The sequence below is a fragment of the Pseudophryne corroboree genome, unplaced genomic scaffold (assembly GCF_028390025.1).
Source record: "Pseudophryne corroboree isolate aPseCor3 unplaced genomic scaffold, aPseCor3.hap2 scaffold_498, whole genome shotgun sequence".
Lineage (NCBI taxonomy): Eukaryota > Metazoa > Chordata > Amphibia > Anura > Myobatrachidae > Pseudophryne > Pseudophryne corroboree.
In genome coordinates this window covers 43,113-70,557 of record NW_026970104.1, presented here as the reverse complement: position 1 = coordinate 70,557, position 27,445 = coordinate 43,113, and the positions used below count along the sequence as shown (strand labels likewise).

The window sequence follows — 27,445 nt, the reverse complement described above, 5'->3', positions numbered from 1 at the left end:
TAAGGATGGTTTTTCACCTATTACTAAATTAAACTTGCTTCATTGGAAAGGCAGCAAGATGCATCCTCATTTCAATGTCTACTGAAATAATACAAGTTGACACCAGGAAACATTAACGCCACTGCATCCTTGCTGCTTTCTCATGTGGAAGTCTGTTTAATGTGAAAACAAGGTGATATCTAATTAGCACACAGGTAAGGAATTACGAAAATCTTTATTTAAGGGTTAAGATGTTTCTCACAAAATTGTTGACCCAATGCATCATTGAAATTCAAGCTGGAAAGATGATTTTAATATATCACTTGTACATTTTGTATTGCTCTTCTGGTGACAATGTAGTTTGTTTTTGTCAATTACCATTTTAATAATAGGGTAAAGAAAATGAAGTGGATTTTTGAAAGAAAACAATACTGTCAATATACTATTAAAACAAATTAAAATGGTAAAAGTTATTGTACTTTAAGTAAAAATAAAAGAGACAAAATATCAATCCCAGTTTTGGATTACTTTAATTAACAAAAAAAAATGCATATAGCAGAGGATAGTTTCAATCTGCCTACCTCTGGGTTATGGGCCCAGCATTCTTCCATTGCTGTACTCTGCTGCACATGTAAGTGCAAGAGATCCTGAAGCACTCACTCATCATGGGAAAGTACCAATGTGTTTCTTCGTTGGTTGATAGAAGAAACATCTTACAAAAACTCTCCAGATTATTGACTTTTTTAAGTTTTTCTAGGAAACGTTTTAGATTAATGCTTATTAGCATTTGTCAGTATGTACTTTTGCAAAGTGTCTCTGTGGTGCAATCAGTTAGTGTGTACGGCTATTAACCAAAAGGTTGGTGGTTCAATCCCACCCAGGGACGTAATTGACCTTGTTATCAGATTTTGGTGATCTTTAAGTAGACAAGTCAAATTTCATACCCCCTGTTATGGTGTAGGGTACCTGGCCTTCTCTGATGTAATCAGAGTTAGATTTGATTCAGTGATTTTATAAAAACATCTAGGAAGCACAATTTAGCAGTGGGTTGCAGAGAAAAAGAAATATGCTGGCAAAAAAATCAAATTGCGTGATTAAACAGCTCTTCATTTTCTGGCTTTATTTTTATGCTAACAAATTTGTTCTCTGAAAAGTGTCCACAAAGCCAAGTCTCTGATTAACACCTTTGTAGGGATGGTTTTTCACCTATTACTAAATTAAACTTGCTTCATTGGAAAGGCAGCAAGATGTATCCTCATTTCAATGTCTACTGAAATAATACAGGTTGACACCAGGAAACATTAACGCCACTGCATCCTTGCTGCTTTCTCATGTGGAAGTCTGTTTAATGTGAAAACAAGGTGATATCTAATTAGCACACAGGTAAGGAATTAAGAAAATCTTTATTTAAGGGTGAAGATGTTTCTCACAAAATTATTGACCCAATGCATCATTGAAATTCAAGCTGGAAAGATGATTTTAATATATCACTTGTACATTTTGTATTGCTCTTCTGGTGACAATGTAGTTTGTTTTTGTCAATTACCATTTTAATAATAGGGTAAAGAAAATGAAGTGGATTTTTGAAAGAAAACAATACTGTCAATATACTATTAAAACAAATTAAAATGGTAAAAGTTATTGTACTTTAAGTAAAAATAAAAGAGACAAAATATCAATCCCAGTTTTGGATTACTTTAATTAACAAAAAAAATGCATATAGCAGAGGATAGTTTCAATCTGCCTACCTCTGGGTTATGGGCCCAGCATGCTTCCATTGCAGTACTCTGCTGCACATGTAAGTGCAAGAGATCCTGAAGCACTCACTCATCATGGGAAAGTACCAATGTGTTTCTTCGTTGGTTGATGGAAGAAACATCTTACAAAAACTCTCCAGATTATTGACTTTTTAAAGTTTTTCTAGGAAACGTTTTAGATGAATGCTTATTAGCCTTTGTCAGTATAGACTTTTGCAAAGTGTCTCTGTGGCGCAATCAGTTAGTATGTACGGCTATTAACCAAAAGGTTGGTGGTTCAATCCCACCCAGGGACCTAATTGACCTTGTTATCAGATTTTGGTGATCTTTAAGTAGACAAGTCAAAATTTCAAACCCCCTGTTATGGTGTAGGGTACCTGGCCTTCTCTGATGTAATCAGAGTTAGATTTGATTCAGTGATTTTATAAAAACAGCTAGGAAGCACAATTTAGCAGTGGGTTGCAGAGAAAAAAAATATGCTGGCAGAAAAATCCAATTGAGTGATTAAACAGCTCTTTATTTTCTGGCTTTATTTTTATGCTAACAAATTTGTTCTCTGAAAAGTGTCCACAAAGCCAAGTCTCTGATTAACACCTTTGTAAGGATGGTTTTTCACCTATTACTAAATTAAACTTGCTTCATTGGAAAGGCAGCAAGATGCATCCTCATTTCAATGTCTACTGAAATAATACAGGTTGACACCAGGAAACATTAACGCCACTGCATCCTTGCTGCTTTCTCATGTGGAAGTCTGTTTAATGTGAAAACAAGGTGATATCTAATTAGCACGAAGGTAAGGAATTAAGAAAATCTTTATTTAAGGGTGAAGATGTTTCTCACAAAATCGTTGCCCCAATGCATCATTGAAATTCAAGCTGGAAAGATGATTTTAATATATCACTTGTACATTTTGTATTGCTCTTCTGGTGACAATGTAGTTTGTTTTTGTCAATTACCATTTTAATAATAGGGTAAAGAAAATGAAGTGGATTTTTGAAAGAAAACAATACTGTCAATATACTATTAAAACAAATTAAAATGGTAAAAGTTATTGTACTTTAAGTAAAAATAAAAGAGCCAAAATGTCAATCCCAGTTTTGGATTACTTTTATTAACAAAAAAAAAATGCATATAGCAGAGGATAGTTTCAATCTGCCTACCTCTGGGTTATGGGCCCAGCATGCTTCCATTGCAGTACTCTGCTGCACATGTAAGTGCAAGAGATCCTGAAGCACTCACTCATCATGGGAAAGTACCAATGTGTTTCTTCGTTGGTTGATGGAAGAAACATCTTACAAAAACTCTCCAGATTATTGACTTTTTAAAGTTTTTCTAGGAAACGTTTTAGATGAATGCTTATTAGCCTTTGTCAGTATGAACTTTTGCAAAGTGTCTCTGTGGCGCAATCAGTTAGTATGTACGGCTATTAACCAAAAGGTTGGTGGTTCAATCCCACCCAGGGACCTAATTGACCTTGTTATCAGATTTTGGTGATCTTTAAGTAGACAAGTCAAAATTTCAAACCCCCTGTTATGGTGTAGGGTACCTGGCCTTCTCTGATGTAATCAGAGTTAGATTTGATTCAGTGATTTTATAAAAACAGCTAGGAAGCACAATTTAGCAGTGGGTTGCAGAGAAAAAAAATATGCTGGCAGAAAAATCCAATTGAGTGATTAAACAGCTCTTTATTTTCTGGCTTTATTTTTATGCTAACAAATTTGTTCTCTGAAAAGTGTCCACAAAGCCAAGTCTCTGATTAACACCATTGTAAGGATGGTTTTTCACCTATTACTAAATTAAACTTGCTTCATTGGAAAGGCAGCAAGATGCATCCTCATTTCAATGTCTACTGAAATAATACAGGTTGACACCAGGAAACATTAACGCCACTGCATCCTTGCTGCTTTCTCATGTGGAAGTCTGTTTAATGTGAAAACAAGGTGATATCTAATTAGCACACAGGTAAGGAATTAAGAAAATCTTTATTTAAGGGTGAAGATGTTTCTCACAAAATCGTTGCCCCAATGCATCATTGAAATTCAAGCTGGAAAGATGATTTTAATATATCACTTGTACATTTTGTATTGCTCTTCTGGTGACAATGTAGTTTGTTTTTGTCAATTACCATTTTAATAATAGGGTAAAGAAAATTAAGTGGATTTTTGAAAGAAAACAATACTGTCAATATACTATTAAAACAAATTAAAATGGTAAAAGTTATTGTACTTTAAGTAAAAATAAAAGAGCCAAAATATCAATCCCAGTTTTGGATAACTTTAATTAACAAACAAAAAAATGCATATAGCAGAGGATAGTTTCAATCTGCCTACCTCTGGGTTATGGGCCCAGCATTCTTCCATTGCTGTACTCTGCTGCACATGTAAGTGCAAGAGATCCTGAAGCACTCACTCATCATGGGAAAGTACCAATGTGTTTCTTCGTTGGTTGATAGAAGAAACATCTTACGAAAACTCTCCAGATTATTGACTTTTTTAAGTTTTTCTAGGAAACGTTTTAGATGAATGCTTATTAGCATTTGTCAGTATGTACTTTTGCAAAGTGTCTCTGTGGTGCAATCAGTTAGTGTGTACGGCTATTAACCAAAAGGTTGGTGGTTCAATCCCACCCAGGGACGTAATTGACCTTGTTATCAGATTTTGGTGATCTTTAAGTAAACAAGTCAAATTTCATACCCCCTGTTATGGTGTAGGGTACCTGGCCTTCTCTGATGTAATCAGAGTTAGATTTGATTCAGTGATTTTATAAAAACATCTAGGAAGCACAATTTAGCAGTGGGTTGCAGAGAAAAAGAAATATGCTGGCAAAAAAATCAAATTGCGTGATTAAACAGCTCTTCATTTTCTGGCTTTATTTTTATGCTAACAAATTTGTTCTCTGAAAAGTGTCCACAAAGCCAAGTCTCTGATTAACACCTTTGTAGGGATGGTTTTTCACCTATTACTAAATTAAACTTGCTTCATTGGAAAGGCAGCAAGATGTATCCTCATTTCAATGTCTACTGAAATAATACAGGTTGACACCAGGAAACATTAACGCCACTGCATCCTTGCTGCTTTCTCATGTGGAAGTCTGTTTAATGTGAAAACAAGGTGATATCTAATTAGCACACAGGTAAGGAATTAAGAAAATCTTTATTTAAGGGTGAAGATGTTTCTCACAAAATTATTGACCCAATGCATCATTGAAATTCAAGCTGGAAAGATGATTTTAATATATCACTTGTACATTTTGTATTGCTCTTCTGGTGACAATGTAGTTTGTTTTTGTCAATTACCATTTTAATAATAGGGTAAAGAAAATGAAGTGGATTTTTGAAAGAAAACAATACTGTCAATATACTATTAAAACAAATTAAAATGGTAAAAGTTATTGTACTTTAAGTAAAAATAAAAGAGACAAAATATCAATCCCAGTTTTGGATTACTTTAATTAACAAAAAAAATGCATATAGCAGAGGATAGTTTCAATCTGCCTACCTCTGGGTTATGGGCCCAGCATGCTTCCATTGCAGTACTCTGCTGCACATGTAAGTGCAAGAGATCCTGAAGCACTCACTCATCATGGGAAAGTACCAATGTGTTTCTTCGTTGGTTGATGGAAGAAACATCTTACAAAAACTCTCCAGATTATTGACTTTTTAAAGTTTTTCTAGGAAACGTTTTAGATGAATGCTTATTAGCCTTTGTCAGTATGGACTTTTGCATAGTGTCTCTGTGGCGCAATCAGTTAGTATGTACGGCTATTAACCAAAAGGTTGGTGGTTCAATCCCACCCAGGGACCTAATTGACCTTGTTATCAGATTTTGGTGATCTTTAAGTAGACAAGTCAAAATTTCAAACCCCCTGTTATGGTGTAGGGTACCTGGCCTTCTCTGATGTAATCAGAGTTAGATTTGATTCAGTGATTTTATAAAAACAGCTAGGAAGCACAATTTAGCAGTGGGTTGCAGAGAAAAAAAATATGCTGGCAGAAAAATCCAATTGAGTGATTAAACAGCTCTTTATTTTCTGGCTTTATTTTTATGCTAACAAATTTGTTCTCTGAAAAGTGTCCACAAAGCCAAGTCTCTGATTAACACCTTTGTAAGGATGGTTTTTCACCTATTACTAAATTAAACTTGCTTCATTGGAAAGGCAGCAAGATGCATCCTCATTTCAATGTCTACTGAAATAATACAGGTTGACACCAGGAAACATTAACGCCACTGCATCCTTGCTGCTTTCTCATGTGGAAGTCTGTTTAATGTGAAAACAAGGTGATATCTAATTAGCACGAAGGTAAGGAATTAAGAAAATCTTTATTTAAGGGTGAAGATGTTTCTCACAAAATCGTTGCCCCAATGCATCATTGAAATTCAAGCTGGAAAGATGATTTTAATATATCACTTGTACATTTTGTATTGCTCTTCTGGTGACAATGTAGTTTGTTTTTGTCAATTACCATTTTAATAATAGGGTAAAGAAAATGAAGTGGATTTTTGAAAGAAAACAATACTGTCAATATACTATTAAAACAAATTAAAATGGTAAAAGTTATTGTACTTTAAGTAAAAATAAAAGAGCCAAAATATCAATCCCAGTTTTGGATTACTTTAATTAACAAAAAAAAAAATGCATATAGCAGAGGATAGTTTCAATCTGCCTACCTCTGGGTTATGGGCCCAGCATGCTTCCATTGCAGTACTCTGCTGCACATGTAAGTGCAAGAGATCCTGAAGCACTCACTCATCATGGGAAAGTACCAATGTGTTTCTTCGTTGGTTGATGGAAGAAACATCTTACAAAAACTCTCCAGATTATTGACTTTTTAAAGTTTTTCTAGGAAACGTTTTAGATGAATGCTTATTAGCCTTTGTCAGTATGAACTTTTGCAAAGTGTCTCTGTGGCGCAATCAGTTAGTATGTACGGCTATTAACCAAAAGGTTGGTGGTTCAATCCCACCCAGGGACCTAATTGACCTTGTTATCAGATTTTGGTGATCTTTAAGTAGACAAGTCAAAATTTCAAACCCCCTGTTATGGTGTAGGGTACCTGGCCTTCTCTGATGTAATCAGAGTTAGATTTGATTCAGTGATTTTATAAAAACAGCTAGGAAGCACAATTTAGCAGTGGGTTGCAGAGAAAAAAAATATGCTGGCAGAAAAATCCAATTGAGTGATTAAACAGCTCTTCATTTTCTGGCTTTATTTTTATGCTAACAAATTTGTTCTCTGAAAAGTGTCCACAAAGCCAAGTCTCTGATTAACACCTTTGTAAGGATGGTTTTTCACCTATTACTAAATTAAACTTGCTTCATTGGAAAGGCAGCAAGATGCATCCTCATTTCAATGTCTACTGAAATAATACAGGTTGACACCAGGAAACATTAACGCCACTGCATCCTTGCTGCTTTCTCATGTGGAAGTCTGTTTAATGTGAAAACAAGGTGATATCTAATTAGCACACAGGTAAGGAATTACGAAAATCTTTATTTAAGGGTGAAGATGTTTCTCACAAAATTGTTGCCCCAATGCATCATTGAAATTCAAGCTGGAAAGATGATTTTAATATATCACTTGTACATTTTGTATTGCTCTTCTGGTGACAATGTAGTTTTTTTTGTCAATTACCATTTTAATAACAGGGTAAAGAAAATTAAGTGGATTTTTGAAAGAAAACTATACTGTCAATATACTATTAAAACAAATTAAAATGGTAAAAGTTATTGTACTTTAAGTAAAAATAAAAGAGCAAAAATATCAATCCCAGTTTTGATTACTTAAATTAACAAAAAAAATGCATATAGCAAAGGATAGTTTCAATCTGCCTACCTCTGGGTTATGGGTCCAGCATGCTTCCATTGCAGTACTCTGCTGCCCATGTAAGTGCAAGAGATCCTGAAGCACTCACTCATCATGGGAAAGTACCAATGTGTTTCTTCGTTGGTTGATGGAAGAAACATCTTACAAAAACTCTCCAGATTATCGACTTTTTAAAGTTTTTCTAGGAAACATTTTAGATGAATGCTTATTAGCCTTTGTCAGTATAGACTTTTGCAAAGTGTCTCTGTGGCGCAATCAGTTAGTATGTACGGCTATTAACCAAAAGGTTGGTGGTTCAATCCCACCCAGGGACCTAATTGACCTTGTTATCAGATTTTGGTGATCTTTAAGTAGACAAGTCAAAATTTCAAACCCCCTGTTATGGTGTAGGGTACCTGGCCTTCTCTGATGTAATCAGAGTTAGATTTGATTCAGTGATTTTATAAAAACAGCTAGGAAGCACAATTTAGCAGTGGGTTGCAGAGAAAAAAAATATGCTGGCAGAAAAATCCAATTGAGTGATTAAACAGCTCTTTATTTTCTGGCTTTATTTTTATGCTAACAAATTTGTTCTCTGAAAAGTGTCCACAAAGCCAAGTCTCTGATTAACACCTTTGTAAGGATGGTTTTTCACCTATTACTAAATTAAACTTGCTTCATTGGAAAGGCAGCAAGATGCATCCTCATTTCAATGTCTACTGAAATAATACAGGTTGACACCAGGAAACATTAACGCCACTGCATCCTTGCTGCTTTCTCATGTGGAAGTCTGTTTAATGTGAAAACAAGGTGATATCTAATTAGCACACAGGTAAGGAATTAAGAAAATCTTTATTTAAGGGTGAAGATGTTTCTCACAAAATCGTTGCACCAATGCATCATTGAAATTCAAGCTGGAAAGATGATTTTAATATATCACTTGTACATTTTGTATTGCTCTTCTGGTGACAATGTAGTTTGTTTTTGTCAATTACCATTTTAATAATAGGGTAAAGAAAATTAAGTGGATTTTTGAAAGAAAACAATACTGTCAATATACTATTAAAACAAATTAAAATGGTAAAAGTTATTGTACTTTAAGTAAAAATAAAAGAGCCAAAATATCAATCCCAGTTTTGGATTACTTTAATTAACAAACAAAAAAATGCATATAGCAGAGGATAGTTTCAATCTGCCTACCTCTGGGTTATGGGCCCAGCATTCTTCCATTGCTGTACTCTGCTGCACATGTAAGTGCAAGAGATCCTGAAGCACTCACTCATCATGGGAAAGTACCAATGTGTTTCTTCGTTGGTTGATAGAAGAAACATCTTACAAAAACTCTCCAGATTATTGACTTTTTAAAGTTTTGCTAGGAAACGTTTTAGATGAATGCTTATTAGCCTTTGTCAGTATGGACTTTTGCAAAGTGTCTCTGTGGCGCAATCAGTTAGTATGTATGGCTATTAACCAAAAGGTTGGTGGTTCAATCCCACCCAGGGACCTAACTGACCTTGTTATCAGATTTTGGTGATCTTTAAGTAGACAAGTCAAATTTCATACCCCCTGTTATGGTGTAGGGTACCTGGCCTTCTCTGATGTAATCAGAGTTAGATTTGATTCAGTGATTTTATAAAAACATCTAGGAAGCACAATTTAGCAGTGGGTTGCAGAGAAAAAGAAATATGCTGGCAAAAAAATCAAATTGCGTGATTAAACAGCTCTTCATTTTCTGGCTTTATTTTTATGCTAACAAATTTGTTCTCTGAAAAGTGTCCACAAAGCCAAGTCTCTGATTAACACCTTTGTAGGGATGGTTTTTCACCTATTACTAAATTAAACTTGCTTCATTGGAAAGGCAGAGAGATGCATCCTCATTTCAATGTCTACTGAAATAATACAGGTTGACACCAGGAAACATTAACGCCACTGCATCCTTGCTGCTTTCTCATGTGGAAGTCTGTTTAATGTGAAAACAAGGTGATATCTAATTAGCACACAGGTAAGGAATTAAGAAAATCTTTATTTAAGGGTGAAGATGTTTCTCACAAAATTGTTGCCCCAATGCATCATTGAAATTCAAGCTGGAAAGATGATTTTAATATATCACTTGTACATTTTGTATTGCTCTTCTGGTGACAATGTAGTTTGTTTTTGTCAATTACCATTTTAATAATAGGGTAAAGAAAATTAAGTGGATTTTTGAAAGAAAACTATACTGTCAATATACTATTAAAACAAATTAAAATGGTAAAAGTTATTGTACTTTAAGTAAAAATAAAAGAGCAAAAATATCAATCCCAGTTTTGATTACTTAAATTAACAAAAAAAATGCATATAGCAAAGGATAGTTTCAATCTGCCTACCTCTGGGTTATGGGTCCAGCATGCTTCCAGTGCAGTACTCTGCTGCACATGTAAGTGCAAGAGATCCTGAAGCACTCACTCATCATGGGAAAGTACCAATGTGTTTATTCATTGGTTGATGGAAGAAACATCTTACAAAAACTCTCCAGATTATTGATTTTTTAATGTTTTTCTAGGAAACGTTCTAGATGTATGCTTATTAGCCTTTGTCACTTGTACATTTTGTATTGCTCTTCTGGTGACAATGTAGTTTGTTTTTGTCAATTACCATTTTAATAATAGGGTAAAGAAAATTAAGTGGATTTTTGAAAGAAAACAATACTGTCAATATACTATTAAAACAAATTAAAATGGTAAAAGTTATTGTACTTTAAGTAAAAATAAAAGAGTCAAAATATCAATCCCAGTTTTGGATTACTTTAATTAACAAAAAAAAATGCATATAGCAGAGGATAGTTTCAATCTGCCTACAGCTGGGTTATGGGCACAGCATGCTTCCATTGCTGTACTCTGCTGCACATGTAAGTGCAAGAGATCCTGAAGCACTCACTCATCATGGGAAAGTACCAATGTGTTTCTTCGTTGGTTGATGGAAGAAACATCTTACAAAAACTCTCCAGATTATTGACTTTTTAAAGTTTTTCTAGGAAACGTTTTAGATGAATGCTATTAGCCTTTGTCAGTATTTACTTCTGCAAAGTGTCTCTGTGGCGCAATCAGTTAGTGTGTACGGCTACTAACCAAAATGTTGGTGGTTCAATCACACCCAGGGACGTAATTGACCTTGTGATCAGATTTTGGTGATCTTTAAGTAGACAAGTCAAAATTTCAAACCCCCTGTTATGGTGTAGGGTACCTGGCCTTCTCTGATGTAATCAGAGTTAGATTTGATTCAGTGATTTTATAAAAACAGCTAGGAAGCACAATTTAGCAGTGGGTTGCAGAGAAAAAGAAATATGCTGGCAAAAAAATCCAATTGAGTGATTAAACAGCTCTTCATTTTCTGGCTTTATTTTTATGCTAACAAATTTGTTCTCTGAAAAGTGTCCACAAAGCCAAGTCTCTGATTAACACCTTTGTAGGGATGGTTTTTCACCTATTACTAAATTAAACTTGCTTCATTGGAAAGGCAGCAAGATGCATCCTCATTTCAATGTCTACTGAAATAATACAGGTTGACACCAGGAAACATTAACGCCACTGCATCCTTGCTGCTTTCTCATGTGGAAGTCTGTTTAATGTGAAAACAAGGTGATATCTAATTAGCACACAAGTAAGGAATTAAGAAAATCTTTATTTAAGGGTGAAGATGTTTCTCACAAAATCGTTGCCCCAATGCATCATTGAAATTCAAGCTGGAAAGATGATTTTAATATATCACTTGTACATTTTGTATTGCTCTTCTGGTGACAATGTAGTTTGTTTTTGTCAATTACCATTTTAATAATAGGGTAAAGAAAATTAAGTGGATTTTTGAAAGAAAACAATACTGTCAATATACTATTAAAACAAATTAAAATGGTAAAAGTTATTGTACTTTAAGTAAAAATAAAAGAGCCAAAATATCAATCCCAGTTTTGGATTACTTTAATTAACAAAAAAAAATGCATATAGTAGAGGATAGTTTCAATCTGCCTACCTCTGGGTTATGGGCCCAGCATGCTTCCATTGCTGTACTCTGCTGCACATGTAAGTGCAAGAGATCCTGAAGCACTCACTCATCATGGGAAAGTACCAATGTGTTTCTTCGTTGGTTGATGGAAGAAACATCTTACAAAAACTCTCCAGATTATTGACTTTTTAAAGTTTTTCTAGGAAACGTTTTAGATGAATGCTTATTAGCCTTTGTCAGTATTTACTTCTGCAAAGTGTCTCTGTGGCGCAATCAGTTAGTGTGTATGGCTACTAACCAAAAGGTTAGTGGTTCAATCACACCCAGGGACGTAATTGACCTTGTGATCAGATTTTGGTGATCTTTAAGTAGACAAGTCAAAATTTCAACCCCCCTGTTATGGTGTAGGGTACCTGGCCTTCTCTGATGTAATCAGAGTTAGATTTGATTCAGTGATTTTATAAAAACAGCTAGGAAGCACAATTTAGCAGTGGGTTGCAGAGAAAAAGAAATATGCTGGCAAAAAAATCCAATTGAGTGATTAAACAGCTCTTCATTTTCTGGCTTTATTTTTATGCTAACAAATTTGTTCTCTGAAAAGTGTCCACAAAGCCAAGTCTCTGATTAACACCTTTGTAGGGATGGTTTTTCACCTATTACTAAATTAAACTTGCTTCATTGGAAAGGCAGCAAGATGCATCCTCATTTCAATGTCTACTGAAATAATACAGGTTGACACCAGGAAACATTAACGCCACTGCATCCTTGCTGCTTTCTCATGTGGAAGTCTGTTTAATGTGAAAACAAGGTGATATCTAATTAGCACACAGGTAAGGAATTAAGAAAATCTTTATTTAAGGGTGAAGATGTTTCTCATAAAATCGTTGCCCCAATGCATCATTGAAATTCAAGCTGGAAAGATGATTTTAATATATCACTTGTACATTTTGTATTGCTCTTCTGGCAGTTGTTGTCCCCAGATGAGAGTTCCCTTGTGCTGCCTCAGTTGAATCTCCTTTACTTGACAGAGATGTGCCTGAGCAGCGGCCCTCCCCAGCCCTATCCCAAATCATACTTATTTTGCATAGGAGATACCATGGTCATGAAGATTGTTCTCCCAGGGTGAGATTCATTCATTGCATTCTGGGTATGCTGACCCCTGTGATTTCCCCAAATGTGGGAAACTCAACTGCATTATTTGTGGTAGTGGGGGACTGTGTTTGTGCTTTCTTCTGGTCAACTCTGGTAAAAATCAGATTTCTTTGTCTCAGATCTTTCTCTAGCCTTGTTCCTCTTTCGAGAGTTCCCTTGTGCTGCCTCAGTTGGATCTCCTTCACTTGACAGGGGGGTACCCGAGCAGCGACCCTTCGCAGCTCTAGCCCAACTCCTACTTACCTGCCAGGTGAGATACTATGATCATGCAGGTGCTTCTCCCAGGGCAAGGCTCACCCATTGCACTCTGGGTGTGCTGCCCCTGTGATTTCCCCAAATGAGGGAAACTTGACTGCATAATTTGTGTTTCCCCTGGTCGGCTCTCATATAATTCAGATCTCTTTGTCTCAGGTCTCTCTCCAGCCTAGTTTGCTGTCTGTTTCCACTTCTCTTTTCTTGAGCCGCTCCCTTCTATGCCCTTGCGCACTATCCTGACTTCTCCCGTCTGCTTACTTTGTGCCTTCCAACACACAATGCAAACTACAGGTAGTGCTGCAGGGCCCACACCCTTTTACTTGCCTCACAGAGCAGCTCTGGAGCTGTTACAGTGCCCAGCTGCTGCAAGAAATCAGCTTGAATGCTTCAGGGGCTGGGGCATTGCCAACATGAGCCCCACACCGAAGGAGGGTGGGGGTGTTTAATGCGAACTAAGGGTCACCCAAGCGCCGCAAAAGGCCGCCATGCCCTGCACGCCCCTTTTCTCTTTTCATATGCAGACGAGGGTTGAAGCCAACTTTGACCCACTGCTTGGATGGCATTACCATATGCAAATCAATCTGCTGCAGGCCTTCCCCCAGGAATGCTTGCACTAGTTGTTGCATTTGGTTTGTTGTTTGGGGGTGCTTCAGTATTAGGCAGCCTTCTGCCCTCCCATGTTCATCTGAAAATATGTGTTCTCCCTGCAGTTGTTGTCCCCAGATGAGAGTTCCCTTGTGCTGCCTCAGTTGAATCTCCTTTACTTGACAGAGATGTGCCTGAGCAGCGGCCCTCCCCAGCCCTATCCCAAATCATACTTATTTTGCATAGGAGATACCATGGTCATGAAGATTGTTCTCCCAGGGTGAGGTTCATTCATTGCATTCTGAGTATGCTGACTCCTATGATTTCCCCAAATGTGGGAAACTCAACTGCATTATTTGTGGTAGTGGGGGACTATGTTTGTGCTTTCCTCTGGTCAGCTCTGGTAAAAGTCAGATTTATTTGTCTCAGATCTTCCTCTAGCCTTGTTCTTCTTTCGAGAGTTCCCTTGTGCTGCCTCAGTTGGATCTCCTTCACTTGACAGGGGGGTGCCCGAGCATCGACCCTCCCCAGCTCAAGCCCAACTCCTAATTACCTGCCAGGTGAGATACTATGATCATGAAGGTGCTTCTCCCAGGGCAAGGCTCACCCATTGCACTCTGGGTGTGCTGCTCCTGTGATTTCCCCAAATGTGGGAAACTTGACTGCATAATTTGTGTTTCCCCTGGTCAGCTCTCGTATAATTCAGATCTGTTTGTCTCAGGTCTCTCTCCAGCCTAGTTTGCTGTCTGTTTCAACTTCTCTTTTCTTGAGCCGCTCCCTTCTATGCCCTTGCGCACTATCTTGACTTCTCCCATCTGCTTACTTTGTGCCTTCCAACGCACAATGCGAACTACAGGTAGTGCTGCAGGGCCCACACCCTTTTACTTGCCTTACAGAGCAGCTCTGGAGCTATTACAGTGCCCAGCTGCTGCAAGTAATCAGCTTGAATGCTTCAGGGGCTGGGGCATAGCCAACAAGAGCCCCACACCGAAGTAGGGTGGAGGTGTTTAATGCGAACTAGGGGTCATCCAAGCGCCGCAAAAGGCCGCCATGCCCTGCACGCCCCTTTTCTCTTTTCATATGCAGACGAGGGTTGAAGCCAACTTTGACCCACTGCTTGGATGACATCACCATATGCAAATCCATCTGCTGCAGGCCTTCCCCCAGGAATGCTTGTACTAGTTATTGCATTTGGTTTGTTGTTTGGGGGTGCTTCAGTATTAGGCAGCCTTCTGCCCTCCCATGTTCATCTGAAAATATGTGTTCTCCCTGCAGTTGTTGTCCCCAGATGAGAGTTCCCTTGTGCTGCCTCAGTTGAATCTCCTTTACTTGACAGAGATGTGCCTGAGCAGCGGCCCTCCCCAGCCCTATCCCAAATCATACTTATTTTGCATAGGAGATACCATGGTCATGAAGATTGTTCTCCCAGGGTGAGGTTCATTCATTGCATTCTGGGTATGCTGACCCCTGTGATTTCCCCAAATGTGGGAAACTCGACTGCATTATTTGTGGTAGTGGGGGACTGTGTTTGTGCTTTCCTCTGGTCAGCTCTGGTAAAAGCCAGATTTCTGTGTCTCAGATCTTCCTCTAGCCTTGTTCTTCTTTCGAGAGTTCTCTTGTGCTGCCTCAGTTGGATCTCCTTCACTTGACAGGGGGGTGCCCGAGCAGCGACCCTCCTCAGCTCTTGCCCAACTCCTACTTACCTGCCAGGTGAGATACTATGATCATGAAGGTGCTTCTCCCAGGGCAAGGCTCACCCATTGCACTCTGTGTGTGCTGCTCCAGCGATTTCCCCAAATGTGGGAAACTCGACTGCATAATTTGTGTTTCCCCTGGTCGGCTCTCATATAATTCAGATCTCTTTGTCTCAGGTCTCTCTCCAGCCTAGTTTGCTGTCTGTTTCCACTTCTCTTTTCTTGAGCCGCTCCCTTCTATGCCCTTGCGCACTATCTTGACTTCTCCCGTCTGCTTACTTTGTGCCTTCCAACGCACAATGCGAACTACAGGTAGTGCTGCAGGGCCCACACCCTTTTAGTTGCCTTACAGAGCAGCTCTGGAGCTGTTACAGTGCCCAGCTGCTGCAAGAAATCAGCTTGAATGTTCTTCGTTGATTGATGGAAGAAACATCTTACAAAAACTCTCCAGATTATTGACTTTTTAAAGTTTTTCTAGGAAACGTTCTAGATGAATGCTTATTAGCGTTTGTCAGAATGTACGTTTGCAAAGTGTCACTGTGGCGCAATCAGTTAGCGTGTTCGGTTTTTATCCAAAAGGTTGGTGGTTCAATCCCACCCAGGGACGTAATTTACCTTGTTATCTGATTTTGGTGATATTAAAGTAGACAAGTCAAAATTTCAAACCCCCTCTTATTGTGTAGGGTACCTGGCCTTCTCTGATGTAATCAGAGTTAGATTTGATTCAGTGATTTTATAAAAAACAGCTAGGAAGCACAATTTAGCAGTGGGTTGCAGAGAAAAAAAATATGCTGGCAGTAAAAATCCAATTGAGTGATTAAACAGCTCTTCATTTTCTGGCTTTATTTTTATGCTAACAAATTTGTTCTCTGAAAAGTGTCCACAAAGCCAAGTCTCTGATTAACACCTTTGTAAGGATGGTTTTTCACCTATTACTAAATTAAACTTGCTTCATTGGAAAGGCAGCAAGATGCATCCTCATTTCAATGTCTACTGAAATAATACAGGTTGACACCAGGAAACATTAACGCCACTGCATCCTTGCTGCTTTCTCATGTGGAAGTCTGTTTAATGTGAAAACAAGGTGATATCTAATTAGCACACAGGTAAGGAATTACGAAAATCTTTATTTAAGGGTGAAGATGTTTCTCACAAAATTGTTGCCCCAATGCATCATTGAAATTCAAGCTGGAAAGATGATTTTAATATATCACTTGTACATTTTGTATTGCTCTTCTGGTGACAATGTAGTTTTTTTTGTCAATTACCATTTTAATAACAGGGTAAAGAAAATTAAGTGGATTTTTGAAAGAAAACTATACTGTCAATATACTATTAAAACAAATTAAAATGGTAAAAGTTATTGTACTTTAAGTAAAAATAAAAGAGCAAAAATATCAATCCCAGTTTTGATTACTTAAATTAAAAAAAAAATGCATATAGCAAAGGATAGTTTCAATCTGCCTACCTCTGGGTTATGGGTCCAGCATGCTTCCATTGCAGTACTCTGCTGCCCATGTAAGTGCAAGAGATCCTGAAGCACTCACTCATCATGGGAAAGTACCAATGTGTTTATTCGTTGGTTGATGGAAGAAACATCTTACAAAAACTCTCCAGATTATTGATTTTTTAATGTTTTTCTAGGAAACGTTCTAGATGTATGCTTATTAGCCTTTGTCAGTATGTACTTTTTGCAAAGTGTCTCTGTGGCGCAATCGGTTAGTGTGTTTGGCTATTAACCAAAAGGTTGGTGGTTCAATCCCACCCAGGGACGTAATTAACCTTGTTATCAGATTTTGGTGATATTTAAGTAGACAAATCAAAATTTCAAACCTCCTCTTATGGTGTAGGGTACATGGCCTTCTCTGATGTAATCAGAGTTAGATTTGATTCAGTGATTTTATAAAAAACAGCTAGGAAGCACAATCTAGCAGTGGGTTGCAGAGAAAAAAAATATGCTGGCAGAAAAATCCAATCGAGTGATTAAACAGCTCTTCATTTTCTGGCTTTATTTTTATGCTAACAAATTTGTTCTCTGAAAAGTGTCCACAAAGCCAAGTCTCTGATTAACACCTTTGTAAGGATGGTTTTTCACCTATTACTAAATTAAACTTGCTTCATTGGAAAGGCAGCAAGATGCATCCTCATTTCAATGTCTACTGAAATAATACAAGTTGACACCAGGAAACATTAACGCCACTGCATCCTTGCTGCTTTCTCATGTGGAAGTCTGTTTAATGTGAAAACAAGGTGATATCTAATTAGCACACAGGTAAGGAATTACGAAAATCTTTATTTAAGGGTTAAGATGTTTCTCACAAAATTGTTGACCCAATGCATCATTGAAATTCAAGCTGGAAAGATGATTTTAATATATCACTTGTACATTTTGTATTGCTCTTCTGGTGACAATGTAGTTTGTTTTTGTCAATTACCATTTTAATAATAGGGTAAAGAAAATGAAGTGGATTTTTGAAAGAAAACAATACTGTCAATATACTATTAAAACAAATTAAAATGGTAAAAGTTATTGTACTTTAAGTAAAAATAAAAGAGACAAAATATCAATCCCAGTTTTGGATTACTTTAATTAACAAAAAAAAATGCATATAGCAGAGGATAGTTTCAATCTGCCTACCTCTGGGTTATGGGCCCAGCATTCTTCCATTGCTGTACTCTGCTGCACATGTAAGTGCAAGAGATCCTGAAGCACTCACTCATCATGGGAAAGTACCAATGTGTTTCTTCGTTGGTTGATAGAAGAAACATCTTACAAAAACTCTCCAGATTATTGACTTTTTTAAGTTTTTCTAGGAAACGTTTTAGATTAATGCTTATTAGCATTTGTCAGTATGTACTTTTGCAAAGTGTCTCTGTGGTGCAATCAGTTAGTGTGTACGGCTATTAACCAAAAGGTTGGTGGTTCAATCCCACCCAGGGACGTAATTGACCTTGTTATCAGATTTTGGTGATCTTTAAGTAGACAAGTCAAATTTCATACCCCCTGTTATGGTGTAGGGTACCTGGCCTTCTCTGATGTAATCAGAGTTAGATTTGATTCAGTGATTTTATAAAAACATCTAGGAAGCACAATTTAGCAGTGGGTTGCAGAGAAAAAGAAATATGCTGGCAAAAAAATCAAATTGCGTGATTAAACAGCTCTTCATTTTCTGGCTTTATTTTTATGCTAACAAATTTGTTCTCTGAAAAGTGTCCACAAAGCCAAGTCTCTGATTAACACCTTTGTAGGGATGGTTTTTCACCTATTACTAAATTAAACTTGCTTCATTGGAAAGGCAGCAAGATGTATCCTCATTTCAATGTCTACTGAAATAATACAGGTTGACACCAGGAAACATTAACGCCACTGCATCCTTGCTGCTTTCTCATGTGGAAGTCTGTTTAATGTGAAAACAAGGTGATATCTAATTAGCACACAGGTAAGGAATTAAGAAAATCTTTATTTAAGGGTGAAGATGTTTCTCACAAAATTATTGACCCAATGCATCATTGAAATTCAAGCTGGAAAGATGATTTTAATATATCACTTGTACATTTTGTATTGCTCTTCTGGTGACAATGTAGTTTGTTTTTGTCAATTACCATTTTAATAATAGGGTAAAGAAAATGAAGTGGATTTTTGAAAGAAAACAATACTGTCAATATACTATTAAAACAAATTAAAATGGTAAAAGTTATTGTACTTTAAGTAAAAATAAAAGAGACAAAATATCAATCCCAGTTTTGGATTACTTTAATTAACAAAAAAAATGCATATAGCAGAGGATAGTTTCAATCTGCCTACCTCTGGGTTATGGGCCCAGCATGCTTCCATTGCAGTACTCTGCTGCACATGTAAGTGCAAGAGATCCTGAAGCACTCACTCATCATGGGAAAGTACCAATGTGTTTCTTCGTTGGTTGATGGAAGAAACATCTTACAAAAACTCTCCAGATTATTGACTTTTTAAAGTTTTTCTAGGAAACGTTTTAGATGAATGCTTATTAGCCTTTGTCAGTATAGACTTTTGCAAAGTGTCTCTGTGGCGCAATCAGTTAGTATGTACGGCTATTAACCAAAAGGTTGGTGGTTCAATACCACCCAGGGACCTAATTGACCTTGTTATCAGATTTTGGTGATCTTTAAGTAGACAAGTCAAAATTTCAAACCCCCTGTTATGGTGTAGGGTACCTGGCCTTCTCTGATGTAATCAGAGTTAGATTTGATTCAGTGATTTTATAAAAACAGCTAGGAAGCACAATTTAGCAGTGGGTTGCAGAGAAAAAAAATATGCTGGCAGAAAAATCCAATTGAGTGATTAAACAGCTCTTTATTTTCTGGCTTTATTTTTATGCTAACAAATTTGTTCTCTGAAAAGTGTCCACAAAGCCAAGTCTCTGATTAACACCTTTGTAAGGATGGTTTTTCACCTATTACTAAATTAAACTTGCTTCATTGGAAAGGCAGCAAGATGCATCCTCATTTCAATGTCTACTGAAATAATACAGGTTGACACCAGGAAACATTAACGCCACTGCATCCTTGCTGCTTTCTCATGTGGAAGTCTGTTTAATGTGAAAACAAGGTGATATCTAATTAGCACACAGGTAAGGAATTACGAAAATCTTTATTTAAGGGTGAAGATGTTTCTCACAAAATCGTTGCCCCAATGCATCATTGAAATTCAAGCTGGAAAGATGATTTTAATATATCACTTGTACATTTTGTATTGCTCTTCTGGTGACAATGTAGTTTGTTTTTGTCAATTACCATTTTAATAATAGGGTAAAGAAAATGAAGTGGATTTTTGAAAGAAAACAATACTGTCAATATACTATTAAAACAAATTAAAATGGTAAAAGTTATTGTACTTTAAGTAAAAATAAAAGAGCCAAAATGTCAATCCCAGTTTTGGATTACTTTTATTAACAAAAAAAAAATGCATATAGCAGAGGATAGTTTCAATCTGCCTACCTCTGGGTTATGGGCCCAGCATGCTTCCATTGCAGTACTCTGCTGCACATGTAAGTGCAAGAGATCCTGAAGCACTCACTCATCATGGGAAAGTACCAATGTGTTTCTTCGTTGGTTGATGGAAGAAACATCTTACAAAAACTCTCCAGATTATTGACTTTTTAAAGTTATTCTAGGAAACGTTTTAGATGAATGCTTATTAGCCTTTGTCAGTATGAACTTTTGCAAAGTGTCTCTGTGGCGCAATCAGTTAGTATGTACGGCTATTAACCAAAAGGTTGGTGGTTCAATCCCACCCAGGGACCTAATTGACCTTGTTATCAGATTTTGGTGATCTTTAAGTAGACAAGTCAAAATTTCAAACCCCCTGTTATGGTGTAGGGTACCTGGCCTTCTCTGATGTAATCAGAGTTAGATTTGATTCAGTGATTTTATAAAAACAGCTAGGAAGCACAATTTAGCAGTGGGTTGCAGAGAAAAAAAATATGCTGGCAGAAAAATCCAATTGAGTGATTAAACAGCTCTTTATTTTCTGGCTTTATTTTTATGCTAACAAATTTGTTCTCTGAAAAGTGTCCACAAAGCCAAGTCTCTGATTAACACCTTTGTAAGGATGGTTTTTCACCTATTACTAAATTAAACTTGCTTCATTGGAAAGGCAGCAAGATGCATCCTCATTTCAATGTCTACTGAAATAATACAGGTTGACACCAGGAAACATTAACGCCACTGCATCCTTGCTGCTTTCTCATGTGGAAGTCTGTTTAATGTGAAAACAAGGTGATATCTAATTAGCACACAGGTAAGGAATTAAGAAAATCTTTATTTAAGGGTGAAGATGTTTCTCACAAAATCGTTGCCCCAATGCATCATTGAAATTCAAGCTGGAAAGATGATTTTAATATATCACTTGTACATTTTGTATTGCTCTTCTGGTGACAATGTAGTTTGTTTTTGTCAATTACCATTTTAATAATAGGGTAAAGAAAATTAAGTGGATTTTTGAAAGAAAACAATACTGTCAATATACTATTAAAACAAATTAAAATGGTAAAAGTTATTGTACTTTAAGTAAAAATAAAAGAGCCAAAATATCAATCCCAGTTTTGGATTACTTTAATTAACAAACAAAAAAATGCATATAGCAGAGGATAGTTTCAATCTGCCTACCTCTGGGTTATGGGCCCAGCATTCTTCCATTGCTGTACTCTGCTGCACATGTAAGTGCAAGAGATCCTGAAGCACTCACTCATCATGGGAAAGTACCAATGTGTTTCTTCGTTGGTTGATAGAAGAAACATCTTACGAAAACTCTCCAGATTATTGACTTTTTTAAGTTTTTCTAGGAAACGTTTTAGATGAATGCTTATTAGCATTTGTCAGTATGTACTTTTGCAAAGTGTCTCTGTGGTGCAATCAGTTAGTGTGTACGGCTATTAACCAAAAGGTTGGTGGTTCAATCCCACCCAGGGACGTAATTGACCTTGTTATCAGATTTTGGTGATCTTTAAGTAAACAAGTCAAATTTCATACCCCCTGTTATGGTGTAGGGTACCTGGCCTTCTCTGATGTAATCAGAGTTAGATTTGATTCAGTGATTTTATAAAAACATCTAGGAAGCACAATTTAGCAGTGGGTTGCAGAGAAAAAGAAATATGCTGGCAAAAAAATCAAATTGCGTGATTAAACAGCTCTTCATTTTCTGGCTTTATTTTTATGCTAACAAATTTGTTCTCTGAAAAGTGTCCACAAAGCCAAGTCTCTGATTAACACCTTTGTAGGGATGGTTTTTCACCTATTACTAAATTAAACTTGCTTCATTGGAAAGGCAGCAAGATGTATCCTCATTTCAATGTCTACTGAAATAATACAGGTTGACACCAGGAAACATTAACGCCACTGCATCCTTGCTGCTTTCTCATGTGGAAGTCTGTTTAATGTGAAAACAAGGTGATATCTAATTAGCACACAGGTAAGGAATTAAGAAAATCTTTATTTAAGGGTGAAGATGTTTCTCACAAAATTATTGACCCAATGCATCATTGAAATTCAAGCTGGAAAGATGATTTTAATATATCACTTGTACATTTTGTATTGCTCTTCTGGTGACAATGTAGTTTGTTTTTGTCAATTACCATTTTAATAATAGGGTAAAGAAAATGAAGTGGATTTTTGAAAGAAAACAATACTGTCAATATACTATTAAAACAAATTAAAATGGTAAAAGTTATTGTACTTTAAGTAAAAATAAAAGAGACAAAATATCAATCCCAGTTTTGGATTACTTTAATTAACAAAAAAAATGCATATAGCAGAGGATAGTTTCAATCTGCCTACCTCTGGGTTATGGGCCCAGCATGCTTCCATTGCAGTACTCTGCTGCACATGTAAGTGCAAGAGATCCTGAAGCACTCACTCATCATGGGAAAGTACCAATGTGTTTCTTCGTTGGTTGATGGAAGAAACATCTTACAAAAACTCTCCAGATTATTGACTTTTTAAAGTTTTTCTAGGAAACGTTTTAGATGAATGCTTATTAGCCTTTGTCAGTATGGACTTTTGCAAAGTGTCTCTGTGGCGCAATCAGTTAGTATGTACGGCTATTAACCAAAAGGTTGGTGGTTCAATCCCACCCAGGGACCTAATTGACCTTGTTATCAGATTTTGGTGATCTTTAAGTAGACAAGTCAAAATTTCAAACCCCCTGTTATGGTGTAGGGTACCTGGCCTTCTCTGATGTAATCAGAGTTAGATTTGATTCAGTGATTTTATAAAAACAGCTAGGAAGCACAATTTAGCAGTGGGTTGCAGAGAAAAAAAATATGCTGGCAGAAAAATCCAATTGAGTGATTAAACAGCTCTTTATTTTCTGGCTTTATTTTTATGCTAACAAATTTGTTCTCTGAAAAGTGTCCACAAAGCCAAGTCTCTGATTAACACCTTTGTAAGGATGGTTTTTCACCTATTACTAAATTAAACTTGCTTCATTGGAAAGGCAGCAAGATGCATCCTCATTTCAATGTCTACTGAAATAATACAGGTTGACACCAGGAAACATTAACGCCACTGCATCCTTGCTGCTTTCTCATGTGGAAGTCTGTTTAATGTGAAAACAAGGTGATATCTAATTAGCACACAGGTAAGGAATTAAGAAAATCTTTATTTAAGGGTGAAGATGTTTCTCACAAAATCGTTGCCCCAATGCATCATTGAAATTCAAGCTGGAAAGATGATTTTAATATATCACTTGTACATTTTGTATTGCTCTTCTGGTGACAATGTAGTTTGTTTTTGTCAATTACCATTTTAATAATAGGGTAAAGAAAATTAAGTGGATTTTTGAAAGAAAACAATACTGTCAATATACTATTAAAACAAATTAAAATGGTAAAAGTTATTGTACTTTAAGTAAAAATAAAAGAGCCAAAATATCAATCCCAGTTTTGGATTACTTTAATTAACAAACAAAAAAATGCATATAGCAGAGGATAGTTTCAATCTGCCTACCTCTGGGTTATGGGCCCAGCATTCTTCCATTGCTGTACTCTGCTGCACATGTAAGTGCAAGAGATCCTGAAGCACTCACTCATCATGGGAAAGTACCAATGTGTTTCTTCGTTGGTTGATAGAAGAAACATCTTACAAAAACTCTCCAGATTATTGACTTTTTTAAGTTTTTCTAGGAAACGTTTTAGATGAATGCTTATTAGCATTTGTCAGTATGTACTTTTGCAAAGTGTCTCTGTGGTGCAATCAGTTAGTGTGTACGGCTATTAACCAAAAGGTTGGTGGTTCAATCCCACCCAGGGACGTAATTGACCTTGTTATCAGATTTTGGTGATCTTTAAGTAGACAAGTCAAATTTCATACCCCCTGTTATGGTGTAGGGTACCTGGCCTTCTCTGATGTAATCAGAGTTAGATTTGATTCAGTGATTTTATAAAAATATCTAGGAAGCACAATTTAGCAGTGGGTTGCAGAGAAAAAGAAATATGCTGGCAAAAAAATCAAATTGCGTGATTAAACAGCTCTTCATTTTCTGGCTTTATTTTTATGCTAACAAATTTGTTCTCTGAAAAGTGTCCACAAAGCCAAGTCTCTGATTAACACCTTTGTAGGGATGGTTTTTCACCTATTACTAAATTAAACTTGCTTCATTGGAAAGGCAGCAAGATGTATCCTCATTTCAATGTCTACTGAAATAATACAGGTTGACACCAGGAAACATTAACGCCACTGCATCCTTGCTGCTTTCTCATGTGGAAGTCTGTTTAATGTGAAAACAAGGTGATATCTAATTAGCACACAGGTAAGGAATTAAGAAAATCTTTATTTAAGGGTGAAGATGTTTCTCACAAAATTATTGACCCAATGCATCATTGAAATTCAAGCTGGAAAGATGATTTTAATATATCACTTGTACATTTTGTATTGCTCTTCTGGTGACAATGTAGTTTGTTTTTGTCAATTACCATTTTAATAATAGGGTAAAGAAAATGAAGTGGATTTTTGAAAGAAAACAATAATGTCAATATACTATTAAAACAAATTAAAATGGTAAAAGTTATTGTACTTTAAGTAAAAATAAAAGAGCCAAAATATCAATCCCAGTTTTGGATTACTTTAATTAACAAAAAAAAATGCATATAGCAGAGGATAGTTTCAATCTGCTTACCTCTGGGTTATGGGCCCAGCATGCTTCCATTGCAGTACTCTGCTGCACATGTAAGTGCAAGAGATCCTGAAGCACTCACTCATCATGGGAAAGTACCAATGTGTTTCTTCGTTGGTTGATGGAAGAAACATCTTACAAAAACTCTCCAGATTATTGACTTTTTAAAGTTTTTCTAGGAAACGTTATAGATGAATGCTTATTAGCCTTTGTCAGTATGACCTTTTGCAAAGTGTCTCTGTGGCGCAATCAGTTAGTGTGTACGGCTATTAACCAAAAGGTTGGTGGTTCAATCCCACCCAGGGACCTAATTGACCTTGTTATCAGATTTTGGTGATCTTTAAGTAGACAAGTCAAATTTCATACCCCCTCTTATGGTGTAGGGTACCTGGCCTTCTCTGATGTAATCAGAGTTAGATTTGATTCAGTGATTTTATAAAAACATCTAGGAAGCACAATTTAGCAGTGGGTTGCAGAGAAAAAGAAATATGCTGGCAAAAAAATCAAATTGTGTGATTAAACAGCTCTTTATTTTCTGGCTTTATTTTTATGCTAACAAATTTGTTCTCTGAAAAGTGTCCACAAAGCCAAGTCTCTGATTAACACCTTTGTAGGGATTGTTTTTCACCTATTACTAAATTAAACTTGCTTCATTGGAAAGGCAGCAAGATGCATCCTCATTTCAATGTCTACTGAAATAATACAGGTTGACACCAGGAAACATTAACGCCACTGCATCCTTGCTGCTTTCTCATGTGGAAGTCTGTTTAATGTGAAAACAAGGTGATATCTAATTAGCACACAGGTAAGGAATTACGAAAATCTTTATTTAAGGGTGAAGATGTTTCTCACAAAATTGTTGCCCCAATGCATCATTGAAATTCAAGCTGGAAAGATGATTTAAATATATCACTTGTACATTTTGTATTGCTCTTCTGGTGACAATGTAGTTTTTTTGTCAATTACCATTTTAATAACAGGGTAAAGAAAATTAAGTGGATTTTTGAAAGAAAACTATACTGTCAATATACTATTAAAACAAATTAAAATGGTAAAAGTTATTGTACTTTAAGTAAAAATAAAAGAGCAAAAATATCAATCCCAGTTTTGATTACTTAAATTAACAAAAGAAATGCATATAGCAAAGGATAGTTTCAATCTGCCTACCTCTGGGTTATGGGTCCAGCATGCTTCCATTGCAGTACTCTGCTGCCCATGTAAGTGCAAGAGATCCTGAAGCACTCACTCATCATGGGAAAGTACCAATGTGTTTATTCGTTGGTTGATGGAAGAAACATCTTACAAAAACTCTCCAGATTATTGATTTTTTAATGTTTTCTAGGAAACGTTCTAGATGTATGCTTATTAGCCTTTGTCAGTATGTACTTTTTGCAAAGTGTCTCTGTGGCGCAATCGGTTAGTGTGTTTGGCTATTAACCAAAAGGTTGGTGGTTCAATCCCACCCAGGGACGTAATTAACCTTGTGATCAGATTTTGGTGATATTTAAGTAGACAAGTCAAAATTTCAAACCTCCTCTTATGGTGTAGGGTACATGGCCTTCTCTGATGTAATCAGAGTTAGATTTGATTCAGTGATTTTATAAAAAACAGCTAGGAAGCACAATTTAGCAGTGGGTTGCAGAGAAAAAAAATATGCTGGCAGAAAAATCCAATCGAGTGATTAAACAGCTCTTCATTTTCTGGCTTTATTTTTATGCTAACAAATTTGTTCTCTGAAAAGTGTCCACAAAGCCAAGTCTCTGATTAACACCTTTGTAAGGATGGTTTTTCACCTATTACTAAATTAAACTTGCTTCATTGGAAAGGCAGCAAGATGCATCCTCATTTCAATGTCTACTGAAATAATACAAGTTGACACCAGGAAATATTAACGCCACTGCATCCTTGCTGCTTTCTCATGTGGAAGTCTGTTTAATGTGAAAACAAGGTGATATCTAATTAGCACACAGGTAAGGAATTAAGAAAATCTTTATTTAAGGGTGAAGATGTTTCTCACAAAATTGTTGACCCAATGCATCATTGAAATTCAAGCTGGAAAGATGATTTTAATATATCACTTGTACATTTTGTATTGCTCTTCTGGTGACAATGTAGTTTGTTTTTGTCAATTACCATTTTAATAATAGGGTAAAGAAAATGAAGTGGATTTTTGAAAGAAAACAATAATGTCAATATACTATTAAAACAAATTAAAATGGTAAAAGTTATTATACTTTAAGTAAAAATAAAAGAGACAAAATATCAATCCCAGTTTTGGATTACTTTAATTAACAAAAAAAAAATGCATATAGCAGAGGATAGTTTCAATCTGCTTACCTCTGGGTTATGGGCCCAGCATGCTTCCATTGCAGTACTCTGCTGCACATGTAAGTTCAAGAGATCCTGAAGCACTCACTCATCATGGGAAAGTACCAATGTGTTTCTTCGTTGGTTGATGGAAGAAACATCTTACAAAAACTCTCCAGATTATTGACTTTTTAAAGTTTTTCTAGGAAACGTTTTAGATGAATGCTTATTAGCCTTTGTCAGTATGGACTTTTGCAAGGTGTCTCTGTGGTGCAATCAGTTAGTATGTA

General features: G+C 36.4%; 6 non-coding genes and 2 pseudogenes across 6 annotated transcripts; all 8 read left to right on the top strand.

Annotated features, from left to right (window-relative positions):
* Window positions 1–12,587: 12,587 nt before the first annotated feature.
* On the top strand, window positions 12,588–12,751 carry LOC135030435 (U1 spliceosomal RNA). The gene has a single exon (XR_010226447.1). It is a non-coding gene; the product is annotated as a U1 spliceosomal RNA (small nuclear RNA).
* Window positions 12,752–12,903: 152 nt separating this feature from the next.
* LOC135030418 (U1 spliceosomal RNA) lies at window positions 12,904–13,045 on the top strand (annotated as a pseudogene).
* Window positions 13,046–13,737: 692 nt separating this feature from the next.
* Window positions 13,738–13,901, top strand: LOC135030437 (U1 spliceosomal RNA). The gene has a single exon (XR_010226449.1). It is a non-coding gene; the product is annotated as a U1 spliceosomal RNA (small nuclear RNA).
* Window positions 13,902–14,053: 152 nt separating this feature from the next.
* On the top strand, window positions 14,054–14,216 carry LOC135030411 (U1 spliceosomal RNA). Its single transcript, XR_010226427.1, has one exon. It is a non-coding gene; the product is annotated as a U1 spliceosomal RNA (small nuclear RNA).
* A 671-nt stretch (window positions 14,217–14,887) lies between these two features.
* On the top strand, window positions 14,888–15,051 carry LOC135030421 (U1 spliceosomal RNA). The gene has a single exon (XR_010226432.1). It is a non-coding gene; the product is annotated as a U1 spliceosomal RNA (small nuclear RNA).
* A 152-nt stretch (window positions 15,052–15,203) lies between these two features.
* On the top strand, window positions 15,204–15,345 carry LOC135030412 (U1 spliceosomal RNA; annotated as a pseudogene).
* A 1,557-nt stretch (window positions 15,346–16,902) lies between these two features.
* TRNAN-AUU (transfer RNA asparagine (anticodon AUU)) lies at window positions 16,903–16,976 on the top strand. The gene has a single exon. It is a non-coding gene; the product is annotated as a tRNA-Asn (tRNA).
* Window positions 16,977–26,246: 9,270 nt separating this feature from the next.
* TRNAN-AUU (transfer RNA asparagine (anticodon AUU)) lies at window positions 26,247–26,320 on the top strand. The gene has a single exon. It is a non-coding gene; the product is annotated as a tRNA-Asn (tRNA).
* Window positions 26,321–27,445: the final 1,125 nt, after the last annotated feature.